The 11,181-nt window shown below is 34.7% G+C and overlaps 1 long non-coding RNA gene across 1 annotated transcript; it reads right to left on the bottom strand.

Moving 5' to 3' along the window:
• Nucleotides 1-7,568: 7,568 nt before the first annotated feature.
• Nucleotides 7,569-8,889, bottom strand: LOC149774966 (uncharacterized). Its single transcript, XR_016416682.1, has 2 exons — nucleotides 8,751-8,889; nucleotides 7,569-8,423 (listed from the first exon to the last, which is right to left on the bottom strand). It is a non-coding gene; the product is annotated as an uncharacterized LOC149774966 (long non-coding RNA).
• Nucleotides 8,890-11,181: the final 2,292 nt, after the last annotated feature.

Below are 11,181 nucleotides of genomic sequence, written 5' to 3'. Positions count from 1 at the left end.
AAGTCTATTTTGAGACATACTGTCTTTTAATCTTGGAGAAAATTCAACATTACCCACTTTAATATCAGATATCTTGTGTCATGCAAGCGAAATCAAAACAAGATGTAAATAGTTCCTTACGAATACAAGATGTTCATGTTACTCGTCCAGTTTTATCTAAAAATATCACAATCATATTCCAATTAATAGGATATTGATTACCAGCAATTTGTAATAGTTTGCTTCAATATTTAATACAACTGGAATACTATTTGACACAGAGAGGAAATAATCTTGATTGTTTATCATTACTTGTAGTTTTTCATGGACGGTTCGTGGTATAGCTCAGTGTTTCAAGTTACAATGAGTAGAAGAAACAAATCCAGAATAACTTAATAAAGTTAATGAAAGTACAAATATATTCGCGTCAATGTCCTTGTCTTAAGTCCCCACTTCACCGCATCTATAATAATCCTATTCATTATTTTGAACATGTTATCGTCCTTGTACAAAAACGTCCATTCAGAGCAAGCATCGCCATGGTGACGATCTCGTAGGAATTTATTGCATGAAACGATATGTTGATATTCGAAGGACGGATTGACAGACAGACATGTGCAACAGAATATTGATCCTCCATTTCAGGGGCATGACCGAAAACAAGAGCTTTGCTGTTTTTGCTCAGTAATATCAGTTACTCTATCAAGACAGAAAATGTGTACATATGTTTAAGTCCGTTAAGAACTAATACACCCCAATCACCCAGAATGAATGTGTATTAATTAATGATGTACGTTACAAATTAAAACTGTAAACTTTTTTTGGCTGCCTATTAGGTTGCATAGTTTAAGGATTCATTAAAATATAAGAGTAAGCATTAATGATTTGGTCTCACACGTGCTGCTCAGAGTGAGACTGTTAAAACAGATCGCAGTTTAGTAGAAAAGTAATTTCTTCGGTCGAAAATATTTAAGACGAATTATGACTAGATTTAAATCCGGTGGACAATGTTCTGAGCATTCAGTTCAAAATTGCTTATACGTCTATTTGCAATTGTGTCCTCTACACACTTGGCAGAGCATGGGAGTCGTAATACAAGGGTCGCGGTGGTCAATACCGACGCAGGACAGCCCGGGTTGGCCGCCTCAGCGTATCCTTGGAAGAGGCATTTCCTCGGCCTGATAGAGGCCATACTGTCTTAAATGTTCCGCAAAAAACAACATGATAAAAGAAACACGCGAAACGTCAACACAAAAGCGTTATTAAGAGACATTAGAAAAGTCGATATTGCCTTGATGTCAATGGAAGCGATATTTATATATCCTTCGCTGCTCATACATTAGTCACATACGTACAAGAATAACATTCACTGTATATTTCAAACGTTGTCCGCGACTATGCACCATTGTTTTTCTTCCTTGCATGACCGTACCAGATTTCATTGAAGTTAATATGCTTCTTAAGATCTTTTATTCACCGACAGCGACAAAATGAGAAAATTAGTAAGCAACCTTACGGTTGTAGCATCAGGTAAAGTCGTTTAGCGGCAGGAACGGGATAGGACTATTATATAGACATAAGAGTAAGAAAATAACCTTTTTTATTTAAATTTGTATGAATATTTACAAGTTATTGATAGCAAGCATTCACATTAAACTGAACAATTTCTACTCCTCAGCACGATTATCATTTCTTCACATAACTAAAGCACTCGTTTCATTGTGTACCTATTTCCAACATGCATAGCATAGCAATGATACTTTCAGTTTTGTCTATAGATTCCTAGTTTCAGAACCACTGCCGTTTCAAAAAAATATAAAACTCGTACAGCTAGATAAGTATATATATTGTGACCATATATTAGATTTGTTTGAAGTTTTTGTGATTCTTATTTATCAGAATACTCACCTGTAACTATAGTTGTAGTAGAAATATGTCGGACATGGCGGGCATGTTGAGGGAGGACACGGAAGTGCCGTGCTATCAACTAAATAAATAAATAAATACATAAATAAATAATGAAATAAAATAATGATTCTTAGAATGGGCAAACGAAAATATATTTTCAGTGAAGAAAATCTACTATTTTATGCTTTTATTTATGTTATATGATTTGTTTAATAAATTGTTGTCATCTACTCATGATCGTGTAATGCGATGATCTGCATTTATTTTGTTTCAAATTATCTTGATTTGTCAGTCTCTTCTAATTCTTTTGATTTGTCAGTCTCTTAATACATAGCCCTTACTAGATAGTTACTCTTGTATTTGGGACCACTTTATGGATGCTGTTATGTTGTTATACTGAAGGAAAAAGAATAAAATATGTTCTTTCAAATATATGTTAAGATGTATTATTCGAACCGCATAAGAAAGTTCATCTCTGCAAAGTTCGTTAATGGAGTTCCTATAAAAAACACAAACGTTTTGTCCTACTGGGTGGTGTCGATACACTCGACAAGAATGCTTTCCGCCATCAATGGATAGCGGCAGAGTATACACTCTCGTTGATGTTTACCCTTTTGGAAGTATTAAATTGGCAGGCATGTGTATCTCGTACACAATCAGGACAAAACCACTTCATCGCTGTGATTTGTTCTATAAGTGGAATGCTACTCTCCAATGATGGTTTTAATATCACGAAGTTTGGGGAGGATTCGTTTCACAGGTATTGATAGAACATGCCGATTTGCGGCATCTTACAATCGAAAACAGTTTATTGTAGGAAAGCTTTGGCTGTTTTATGTCCTCTTATTACCTTTGATATCATCGTGATTATAGATATTTTTAGCAATTGCTTCCGCAGGATATTATTAACAAATGATGGGTCTGTAATATATGGGATATTATGGCGTGGTTAAATTTAACGTTTGTAAGAATTTCATTGTCGAAAGGGAGACCGAAAAGGGAACGATATTTCTTTTTTTAACAGTTTTCAGTGTCGTTCGGTAAAGTTTGAGAGTAATTTCTGTGGCAGAAATGGAGGATTTATCCGGTGATCGGTTCGAGATGTGCTATGGAGTGGTGAAATGGCAGCCCCAAACTTTTCCTACGTTTCGAACTGGCGGTATACATGAATGGCCGCGATAGATGGCTCTGACTTCGTCTAAAGTGCTTCAAATAAATGAGAGAATATGCTGAGGATATGTTTCGACTTGACAACGATCGACTCGAATGAACTATTGATGGGTCTCATACTTAATTTGGTATTTGAAGCATATAACTTTTGAGCATTTCCAATATTGAATTTTGGCGGTTCAAGGTTATGTATGTATGTATGTATGTATGTATGCACGCACGCACGCACGTACGCACGCACGTATGTATGAACTGCTTTTAAATGTCTTTGCAATGAAAGATACAGTTAAAACATGCAATATTCCTGGTTCAGATTTATATTATTCACAATCCCTCAAATAATGAAGGTGTAACAGTTTTGTGTATGAATGCAGGAACGGCTCCAGATGGCAGTGTAGTATTCAGATTAACGTGGTTGTGATACGTTTTGACGTTTATGCTGATGACAGTCCTATCACGGCATTAACAGGATTTATAGAAGAGTTGTTGCCTTCGTTTAAACTGGTCTGGTGAAGGCAGATACATATTTAATTTGCATTTACACCTAGGAAATTTCATTGTGCTACGATGTTATTATTTTTTATTCCACTGTTAACAGACTACATTGACAGTACTATTTTTTTTAGGATTATTTAAATACCTTTTTGCTCATCCCTGGACAATATTAAAAGAAAACAGAACCACGTGATAACTAAATACGTACCTTGGTTGCATCGGAACTGAAAAATGAACAAAAACTGTGCAATGATGAAATAACGTCTTTTAAAAGCGTTTGTTATTTTTTTAAATAACTTATATCTTTCAGATCTTTTGTAACGACAAAGCTACTTTGCTACTTGATGAATCCCGTCCAAGCACTTGAAAATTGATATTTACTAAAATTATTATCGTGACAGTAGATTCACGATATCTATTTATGAATAATATTTTCACGAAGATACTCCTTGCAATCTGGCATGAAGCCCATATTAAGTTATCACTCGCAGCAGAAAGGGTGTAGATTTTAAGCATGTTATGTTCATGTTTACGCCCATATATATGGAGACCAAATTATTAGATGTTTCAAAAACAATATATCAATATATATAAATATATATTTTGATGAACAATTATAATGAGCACCTTACTAGGCACCGTGTATTTTCTTTACTTCTGACCTTAGACAAGGGTTGTCACTCTTATCTTTGAATGCCGCTTCCCGGCAAAAGTATTTATTTTACACCTGACAAATAATGGTATATACAAATTTCTATCAGACAATAATTTGACCTTTCATTTTTTGCAAAGTAGCACAGGAATGGGTTTACATTTATAGTGGAATGCAAGTGAACACATCTTGGAATATCTGAACTTGCATTCCTCCACGATGGTTGTTAATCGTTTTATCGCTTGACACATGTATGAATGCATATGTTTATAGGGTTTAACGGTACTCGGAAAAATCCTGGTTATAAAGTGCTCAGTAAGTTTAGGTATCTTAAAAAGAACATTATAGATGAAGACAAAACAACTTGAAACAATAGTCAAATGTGTTGTATAAGACATACAGTTTCAATAATTCCAAAACGTTCTGAAATAGAACATTATCACGGGACGCACCCCATGACATAAAGTATGCATCTAATAGTTGCCCACACGACGTGTAAGAGAGCGCATCAGGCCTACTCAACATCATCCACCCCGTGGAGTGATTTGGTATATAATGCATAGCAGAATTTCTCAGGGTCCTCTTATCATTACAATCTTCCAAATATAGGCCACAAGATTCAAACCTCTAGAATGTCAGTTCTCTATTGAATGAGACCTAGTTTCATAATACGTCGTTTAGATGGCACCCATAAACTTTTGTACGATATGCCATATAAACTGATCAGACCGAGAATTGTAAATTGTGTCCCTCTGTACCTCTAATTATTAATGGTGCCAGATAGAATACATTATCTGGTCTGTATGCACATAAGATTTCCAGTGCTGAAACATCCATGAGATTAGTAGTAAATGGATTTAATATTAATCGTCCTATAATGACTATAATGACTGGTTATCTCATCTAAGTGTTACATGTGCTTGTCTTGTGTTCGTCGAGTTCGTTCTTGCTCAAAGAGTGTAGGTGTGTGCATAAAACGGACAGATAATAATTGATGGCATCTTGCGTTACACACTGTATGAAAAGTTTTCTTTACAAATATTTAAGTTATACTTAAATACAAGTAAAGATGTAAAATGTATCAGTATCACCTTTACAATATCTTTACATACCAAAAAGATGAAAGGTCATCTTTAGTTACTGTAAAGACTAAAAAAGCGGTTGAGTGGTCTTTACAAAAATAAAAGGCATTGAAAGATTGGCTTTACAGATATTAAATCCAAACTAAACTGCAAGCTTTTTGCCATATGCTTACAGACTTTAAATAGTTTGTCCACTTTACTTCATTTAACTTAATGACAGATGGTATAGTTAGGTCTACCAAAGAGATTTGTTTAATGGGACTGTTCAAGTAATGCTAAAATAAATTCAGATAAAAGTGAAAAATGATAACAATAACAAATGATCAATAGTTTAAAAAATTTATTGCAATCATTACATCAAAATGTACAGTCAACATCAGAATCACAAACAGTATCTTAATTGATATATTTTTATACATGATAATGGCCAATATTTCTAAAAGAACAACAAAGGGGTTAAATATTTATTAAAGAAAAGCAATCATCATTTGGGAAATGAATTTTATTAATAACTCTATTGCCAAAAATATCAAACAACTAGTCAATGACACATTAATCAATTCCATCTCTTGAAATCAATGAAGTTTTCTTTGTAAGTTCTGAATGAGTCATTTGCTTGGTGAAAACTTTACTGAGAGAATATTTCTGTGATTCTTGGATTTTATATTCCAACATAAGCACTGCCTTACCATAACCATTATGGAATACAAATTATATGAACTTGATTGTAATTAATAAAATTCAAACTATAGGGCTACAAACCTGTTTAAATATAGAGTAACATGATGCAGAAACCAAGGTACTTGTATATCTAATAATCTCCTATATAGCCCCATTGTTTAAATGTCAATAATGGTCCTTTACTTCTTCCTCATTCATGCAAGTTATACATATGCAGTTTCATTACATTTTGTGTGTCATCATGTGCATAGTTTCACAAGTTTTTCGTTACCAGCTTCATTTAAGTTACACATGTGCATGTCTTCACACAATCTTTGTGTGTACCAGCTTCATGCAAATTATACAGGTGCATGATTTCACACAAGCTTTATGTGTACCAGTGCAATTAGTGATGTGAATTGGTCTGAATTACATAGCTGATTATCAGTTTCACACAAACAATAATCGATTAAATTCAGTTGCTGAGAGCAGATTTTCATTTTCGTTTCTTATACAGCTGTATTTTTGCTCTCTAGGTCAAAATGTTAATAAATGAACATGAATGATCTCTTTTATCGCTATAAATACGATTAACCAAATAAAAATGTTACTTTTTTATTGTTTTACGTTAGTTGTGTTCCACAACTTTGTTAACTGAAGACAGCTGCCTATGGCTGATCTGCGTTATGAAACTGATATACTGTTGCAAGCCCATAATTAAACACATTCATTCATATGTGGTTTGTCCATCGCTGAAAGTATATAAGAACATGCTTTGCTTGTTTAGTCAGTTTTTACTAATATTTTGATCACAAGATTTTGCATTTCAGTTGGAACAAAACAAAAAAAAATGTTCATATATATTAACTCAACAACCACAAATCAAAAATGCCTAATAGTAGGTTAAGCTTCTGATGATTGATATGATTCAAACATGACACTGACAATTGGAAAAAAAATCTGAACTACTGCGACACATAACATTTTATTTATTGTTACACAAGACACAACTGCAAACTAAATACATGATTTCATGAATATAAAATAGAAGGATTTAAAATTCTAGATATTGGAATTTCAGGAAAAATGTATATTATGCAAAAACAGTCACTCTGAATGAGTTCTACTATAGTCAGTTTCCAATCTGTACATAATATAATAAAAAAGATTTAAAAAATATATATACTCAACGTGCAGGACATTTTTAAGATGTCAGAATTTAGTCAATGTGGTCTTATCTCCCTTTATTTTAATTGTATTCATTATATACCACCTTCATGTAAGTCATAGACGTGCATGATTTCACACATGTTCTGTGTGTACCAGCTTCATGTAATGTATACATGTACATGGTTTCACACAAGTTTTGTGTGTGCACCTGTTCCATGAAAGTAATGCATGCGCATGGTTTCACACATATATTGTATGGGCGCAATTTAAAAACTTGCTTGTAACAATTAACATTTAAAGTAACTGTTTAATGGCTTTAGTCATTTATAAGCCAGATATAGAAATATATTTCCATTAAAAGCACAATTTGCCTTTAAGAAGCCAACAATAAACATGTTATCTACTGTAACAAGATAACCGGGTGGGATATTTCGGATTGACAACAGAACACGTTTTGACGACACATATATATATGGTTTAATGTGTTGATTTATATGAGCAGTAGATTATGAAGATGTGTGCGTATTTATAATCCAAATATTGGATTTATTTAACATAAAACGCACAGATTCAAAGATGGAAATAAAAATACGAATAAATTAGTTCAGTAACACAAAAAAACACAAGATAAATGATTCACAAATGATTCAATAATGGAAAGATGAATATAGTTCACTCAGATAGTAAACGATGTAAGCTTTTTACTCATAGTAAAAATGTATTCGCTCAGGTAGCGAAATTATGTTGCTAAACACAAGAACGGATATACCATCTATCTATCCAGTTCTGAATGATACACTGGGTCATACTAACCCAAAATTAGCCTACAGCTAATAAAATACATGTATGGAGATACACTCCGTTACCCGTGCACCATATCCGCTCCACAGCTCCTATGAATCAATTCCACAACTGCCACAGACTCCGGACCCTCGGAATACTATGATCACTCGGAACATTAGACCCTCCTGACACTCCAAATATTAGACCCTCCGGACACCCTGGTCCTTTGACGGCTCTACAGCTGGGTCACCTTAGTCACTCTTGACATTAGACACTCCGGACACTAGACATTAGACACTCCGGCACCTTAAACGCTCCGGACAAACGGATGTTTCTACACTCAGACAACACCGGACACCCCGGATATTCCTACCTTCAGACAACACCGGACACCCCGGATATTCCTACCCTCAGACAACACCGGACACCCCGAATATTCCTACCCTCAGACAACACCGGACACTCCGGATATTCCTACCCTCAGACAAACACCGGGCACCCCGGATATTCCTACCCTCAGACAGCTGAAAACATACCCGGTACAGTGTACTAAACTTGATACAGACATAATAACGTAAGGACGTCATACATGGTAAGTTATAAAGATTATATTATTATGACAATTACAAAATGACAGGTTCAATAGTAAACCTAACCCTGCTCGATAAGACTATAGTAAACAATTCTTTAAAAAATGTAGCTTTACATTACCAATATAAATCCTGTACTACGTTGCAACAAGAATAAAAAAAATGCACGCATTATGCTGTATAAAGAAAAGTATATAACAAACATGCAAAGGTAAATATGGTAATACACTAGTTATCAATTAAGACCGAAAAATTACCTACCCCTACAGCTGGAGTTGTGCGAATCCTTTAAGCAGGCCGCTTGCTGACAAAACCATTAGTATTGTAAAGACCCTTTACATACAGTAAAGTATTTATACGTTTAGATTTTTCGTTTTGCCGTATCGAAAGCACCTTGCACGTGTGGCATAGGACGAATCGTACTCACGATTTCGAAATACAATAGACCATATACATAATCACCCTCGGGTATCGTTGTACAGCGGAAAAACGAAAGCCGAGTACATGTATTTAATGAATAACATTTACACCATTCCGTGACATCTACATCAGCAAATTTACAGCCGAATAATATATTCATTTACTTAATCAGGACCTGAATATTAAAGTCATACATGTTTAGTCATTGCTATCAACTAATTTTTTTATTATGATCAATGGTCGGCCCATCGGTATGTGCCATATAAGCAATAAATGTGCGCGGTAACACAGAAGTTTTGTGTACCAACTTAATGCAAGTTATAAACGTGCATGGTTTCACACAAGTTCTGTGTGTACCAGCTTCATGGAAGTTATACATGTGCATGGTTTCACACAAGTTCTGTGTGTACCAGCTTCATGTATGTCATACATGTGCATGGTTTTCCACAACTACCTGCTTCATGCAAGTCATGCATGTACAGTTTCACACAAGCTTTGTGTATACCAGATTCATACAAGTCATACATGTACATGGTTTTCCACAAGTTCTGTGTACCAGCTTCATGTAAGTCATACAGGTGCAGAGTAAAAAACAAGCTTATACATATAAGTGTGCATGTTGTGGTACATATGTATGCATATTGTAATGTTTTACAGCACATCAACATAACATTGGCTATATAACGCCAGCTAATGGCAAAATCGTTGCAATAACGCATGATGTACAATATAAAATATAAAACTTAAAGAACTTAGCATTGTATAAAACGTATATTAAATAACATATAATGGCTACAAATGTAAATCCATAAACATATGATACAAATATGTTATATAAGCCACATATCCTCAAAACGCTGAAGGTTCTCTCAGGTGGTGCATCATTATATTTACTTCACACAGTTCACGTTAAAATATTTCTGCCTCACAGCGCGAAAAACAATACAGTCAGTAAGAGTCTGTTCCATTGTCAGCGGACATTGGTCTAGATTACCCAAGGGGAAGTATGCATGTGTCAGGTATGTGTGACGGATACACGATCACCACAAAACCACCTTATTTCTGCGATTGTTTTTGTTTGTGCGATACCACTCTCCAATAGTGTTATTCTGATGATTACGGAGTTTTAGTTCCACGATATTTTACTAACATGCTGATTTATGCAATATTTAAAATCAGCATACGGACTCTTTCGTTCGAAAATGGGTGACTGCGGGGTAGCTTTGGCTGCTTACTCTGCCCCTTCATTACCCTTTGTATCGATAAAAAGAGGCTAACAGTACGGAATAGGTTTCTCAAAACTTATGAGCACAATATTTATGTAATATATCTGACATGAACGGGTTGTCTAGGGTTCGCAAGGCTTTCCGTGTAAAAGGAAACCCGTAAAAGAAAGATACTTTTGGTTGTTGAGATCTTTTAATGGAGTTATTGTTTTAGGGTGGATTTGATTTATGAATTAGTAGCTGAAGTTTTATTTGGTAACAGGCTCAAGATGATGTCACTGGGCGTTGCTATGAAAGATTTATCCTGCTTTCCATCTTTCGAAGTGTCTGGATACAGGGATGCGTGGTTACGATAAGTCAATATTACATTAAGTACACTCTGAAAATAAAGAGCATCTGTTTGTACCTGTTTAAAGTATCATATATCTATTATTATTTTGGGGTGGGGTCTTTATTAGTTAAGGCTGTGATATTGGAACATAGTTTTGGCGGATGTGCAGAATATCTTATTGCTTCGGAATTGAATACAGTACATTCGTTTGGAGAATAGGTAATGGATACATTGAAAAGAAAACAACCCAGATAAATTCTTCCTATATGATTACATACCTACGTATTAGCATGATAATCGGTTTATATTTCATTTTATTTCGTCATCTGTGCACAAGCTGTACCTAAATAATTATGTGCATGCTTTGATTGAATCGGTTTGAAGTAAGGCAGTACTGAACTTGCATTTGATATGACACCAACAGAAGGAAGTGTGAGCACACAGAAAACCTCTGATAAAATTACAGGTGTTCGAATCAAACGTGACCAGTGGATACAATATTGGATCTCTCGTTACTAAAATGTTTAGGACGACAAGCAGTTTAAAAGGAAGGTTTCCAGTTTATCAACATTTACCTGTCAAGCCTGTAACTCATACTATCGAGATAATATATATTTTTTATAGTGTAAGTGGAGTCATCACGATGATAAATTAAGAAATAAACCCCAGATGTTATCGAATACTGGCCACCGTAGGCTTTTGTACCCATTTATTA

This window comes from Sinohyriopsis cumingii, unplaced genomic scaffold (assembly GCF_028554795.1).
Source record: "Sinohyriopsis cumingii isolate HCF-2022 unplaced genomic scaffold, ASM2855479v2 utg000066l, whole genome shotgun sequence".
NCBI classification, from domain to species: Eukaryota; Metazoa; Mollusca; class Bivalvia; order Unionida; family Unionidae; genus Sinohyriopsis; species Sinohyriopsis cumingii.
The sequence above is the reverse complement of the archived record's forward strand: the minus strand, read 5'-3'. Positions and strand labels throughout refer to the sequence as shown.